This window comes from Epinephelus moara, chromosome 17 (genome assembly GCF_006386435.1).
Source record: "Epinephelus moara isolate mb chromosome 17, YSFRI_EMoa_1.0, whole genome shotgun sequence".
NCBI lineage: Eukaryota > Metazoa > Chordata > Actinopteri > Perciformes > Serranidae > Epinephelus > Epinephelus moara.
In genome coordinates this window covers 34,777,496-34,781,803 of record NC_065522.1, presented here as the reverse complement: position 1 = coordinate 34,781,803, position 4,308 = coordinate 34,777,496, and positions in this window count along the sequence as shown.

The window sequence follows — 4,308 nt, the reverse complement described above, 5'->3', positions numbered from 1 at the left end:
CAGGAGCAATGTCTGTCTGAAAAGAACGTCAGGTTTCTATAAAGCATTTAAATATATCATGACATTCGGTATAAAACAAAGTCACGCGTCCTGTTCTTATAATGGTTATCTACTGAATCTACCCTCATTCTTTATGAGCAGAGTGTTTAAAGAGAAGTAACAGTGTTGCATAAGAGTCATAATTCTCTTATAATCTGCGCTGCATAAAGTGCACTGTGTCACTTAAGAAGGTTTTGCATGTTGCATAGTCATCCTCGAAGGTCCTCTTTTCTTCTGTATTATACTGAACAACAGAAAAATATGAGGAACCTCTTTAAATCCAGTCAGTGTACCAGCTTGTGTTTTACAGCACTCTGCTGATGTTTCATTAATGTGATATTAATAAAAATAAAACACTACTGATACGAACTGTAGCTTCCACTTCTGAGCAGTTTAGTTTGTCAGTCCCAGTTTTTCAGTTTGATTCAGTTACAATGATAAATGTATCTGCTGATGTTAATTAGTCACACATGAAATACATTTTGAGGAAACGGTGGAATCTACGGTGGCCCTGAGAGTTCAACACATGCAAATACACATGCAAATACACATGCAAATACACATGCAAAAAGACACAGCACAAGCAAATTAAGGAAACATTCACAATGTGACAACACACAGCTGCTTATTAATGTCGGCTAGCTGTCAGTGGTGCTGCATAAAGAACTTAATTTAGTCACTTTTTAAAAAAATATCTTTAACATTGGGTGCCTTATTGCAGATATCTGCTGTTAACCTGGCATTGGCCTATAAGTGTTGTTATGTTTGAACTGTTGTGTTTTCTTTACCTTAGAATGAGTTGTTTTTATCGACATAGGAAGTGAGTGCTTATTTATGGAGATCGCCATCTTCACCACTATGTTTCTATAGTAGCCCAGAATGGACAAACCAAACACTTGCTCTAGATGGGGTCATTCGCTTTTTCACATCTTCACATACACCAACGTAGTTAGAAACTGAGCAGTGCAGGAAAAAAATTGTAACCTGAAACTGCTTTATTCTGTGTTTTTACACGTTTTAATTAAAGTTGAGGCCGGCTGTTAGGAAATGTAGGAACATTTTCCCAGGTGGGCCCCTCACCCTTACTGCAAGTTATTGAATCATAAGGTCAGATCATGAGTGAACAAATAATTCTGTTCTTAATTTATTCATTCTATCTCGAGGCTAGCACTTTGTGCAAAAAACTGAGCCTGCTACAGCAAGTTTTATTTGCTAACATTAGTCTGCCTCACTTCTTACCATCAGCTCCACCTGTCATACCCATAGATTTTCATAATAACCTGTTGCTTCTTGACATTTTTTGCAAGACATTTGGCCATTGCCTCTAAATTACTTTAATTTCCTTGTTCTCTCTGTTACTTTTCCTTTAAGAGCCCCTTAGCCACAGTCACATGTTTACATTGGCGGCACTTGTAAGTTCTGTGCATCGTGCATCTGACCCTCTCTGTCAGACAGTCTGCACTATTTCACAATACCTGCTGCAGGGTGGGAGCATCACACTGATGTTGAAATGTGTTGTAATGATGACTATACATTTATTTAGCATGTAAATACATCTAACTTGTCCTGTCAGTAACATTAGTCAGTAAGTAAATTCATGCACTTGATCCCATTAAACGGTCAACCATAGACCTTTACATGGGCCCCCTTTGGCCTTGGGCCAGGACCATCCGTACCATTTGAACCCCCTGATGGCGGGCCTGACCGGGTCCATTTGTTTTGTAGAGGAAGAGACTTCTGCAGATAATTCAGCTCCCAGATGAGAAAAAAGTGAGCACACATTAAATTATCAGAGAAAATAAGTGAGCACACAGTAGCACGTTGTGGCCAAGCTGTCTGTGTTCAACACGCCAAGCAGCGCCAGTGAAACACTGAGTAATGTTAAACACGTCTAAATCACCTGGTCTGTTTGGTTTGGGGAGGAAGAGACGTCTGTGGGTAATACAGCTCCCTGTACAGAACTCCTGAACAATGATGGAATTCTAACCAGGAGAAGTTTCAGCTGGTCGCAATCTGCAGTCCTCACCACTACATGCCACTAAATTTCCCTAAAACTTAGACCCTGAACCTTTACTTACTGAGTTATAACAAGTCAAGTTGCCATTTCCCAGCATGAATAATAAACTAAGCACAAAAAGATCAGGCACCTGATTGTCAGCACCTGGGGGGTACCAGGAGCTCAAAACAAGAGTCGATAGCAACAGCAAAAAAAAAAGCTATTTGGCAAATTTTTTCATGGGCGCAACCCACATACTCAGCTCTGCTTCTCATCCCACAAATGCATGTTCCTTACAAATGTCCATCCATCCATTTTCATCCGCTTATCTGGGGCCGGGTCGTGGGGGCAGCAGGCCAAGCAAAGCACCCCAGACGTCCCTCTCCCCAGCAACACTTTCCAGCTCCTCCTGGAGGACCCCAAGGCGTTCCCAGACCAGACAAGATATGTAATCCCTCCAGCGTGTTCTGGGTCTACCCTGGGGCCTCCTACCAGTGGGATGTGCCTGGGACACCTCCAGCGGGAGGCGCCCAGGAGGATCCTGATTAGATGCCCGAACCACCTCAACTGACCCCTTTTGACACAACAGAGCAGCGGCTCTACTCCGAGCTCCCCCTGGATGTCCGAGGTCCTCCCCCTATCTCTAAGGCTGAGCCCAGGCACCCCACGGAGGAAACTCATTTCGGCCGCTTGTATCCACGATCTCCTTCTTTCGGTCACTACCCAGAGCTCATGACCATAGGTGAGGGCTGGGACCTAAATGGACCAGTAAATTGAAAGCTTTGCTTACAAATGTACTTCACACTACTGTCCTATTTCCAGCCTCGCGGCCCCCTGAATTAACTGCACTTTTTCCCCACTCACTCTCTGCTTGTACATACCAGCTCACATAGCAGCTCTTTTTCTCTGCTCCTGTGGCAGTTTGTGATGAAGAATGGATGAGGACAGACACGTTGTTGAGGTCAAGAAATATCCAGAGCTATACGACCTACAATCCTGTCATCATAAAGACAATGGCCCAAAAGATACTCACTGGTGAGTCATGGCTCTGGAGATCGACTCTTCAGTCTTGGACTTTTATTAAGGGTGTCCACACCTGGTTTTAAGCTAACGCAGAGGTGGAAGAAGTACAGATCTTTCAGTAAATGTAGTAATAACGTTGCATATGTCTGTGAATGAGCTGCAGCACGATGCCTCAGGTGTGTGCTAGGGGCGGCGCTTGATGCGCAGCACTGTGGTGGCACTGGTGAGTTTTCAGCTTTAGTCAAAGTGTCCACTCCCTTAATTGTGTGTAACTTTCAGACTTAATTACATTCAGACTTGTGAGTTGTATAAAAATTCACCCCCTTACAGTTACAATGAATGGAGAGATGAGCTGTAGAGCCCAAAGCTGCTTTTTGCACCAGGCTGTAAATATGATTTTTGTTTTTACTGTAGAGTTGGGCAGTTTAACCATAGATTTCAATAACATAGATACTGGAACAAACATAGCATCTATTCATTGCAATGGAGCTGCTCACATGGTGCATACGCCCAAAAGGGTTTCTAAGTTCTTGGTTTACTTACGCAGTATGCTGCCCACTGAATACACGCAGTAGTGTTTTGTTCACTGGCCCCGCCCGCAAGTTCCTGCCCGGCTCATAGACTTACATTGTGATGATGTCACAGGTTTTTAAATTGCTTTTCTCGGCTTGAGAGATGTTTTACAAATATAAAACCACCATGGATCAAAAATTCAGCATAGAGAGATTTATATTTGGCCTTGTTTCCAGTTGGAGGTGTCCTGTCAGCAGTTTTACAGACGTTTCTTTTATGATGGCAGTCTATGGGGAAAATGCCTTCTGGGCCGCAGGCGATTTTATTTTTATTTTTTGCTGCAATACCATGAGTGACCACTGGGAAAAATTTGCTGTAAGGCTGATTGGCTTTCTTGGGGGCCTGATTTTAACATGGGGGTCTATGGGGATTGACTCACNGCAGGCGATTTTATTTTTATGTTTTGCTGCAATACCATGAGTGACCACTGGGAAAAATTTGCTGTAAGGCTGATTGGCTTTCTTGGGGGCCTGATTTTAACATGGGGGTCTATGGGGATTGACTCACTCTTGGAGTCACTGCAGCTTTTAGCACTTCCACATTGACCAAAGGGCCTGTCCCAATACCCACACTTCCCCTATAAATACCCACTTGCACTTGGTCGTGCGTGTTCACGTTTAGGCTAGTGGTGTCCCAAAACAAAATTGAGGTAGTGGAAGTGGTTTCCAACACTTAAA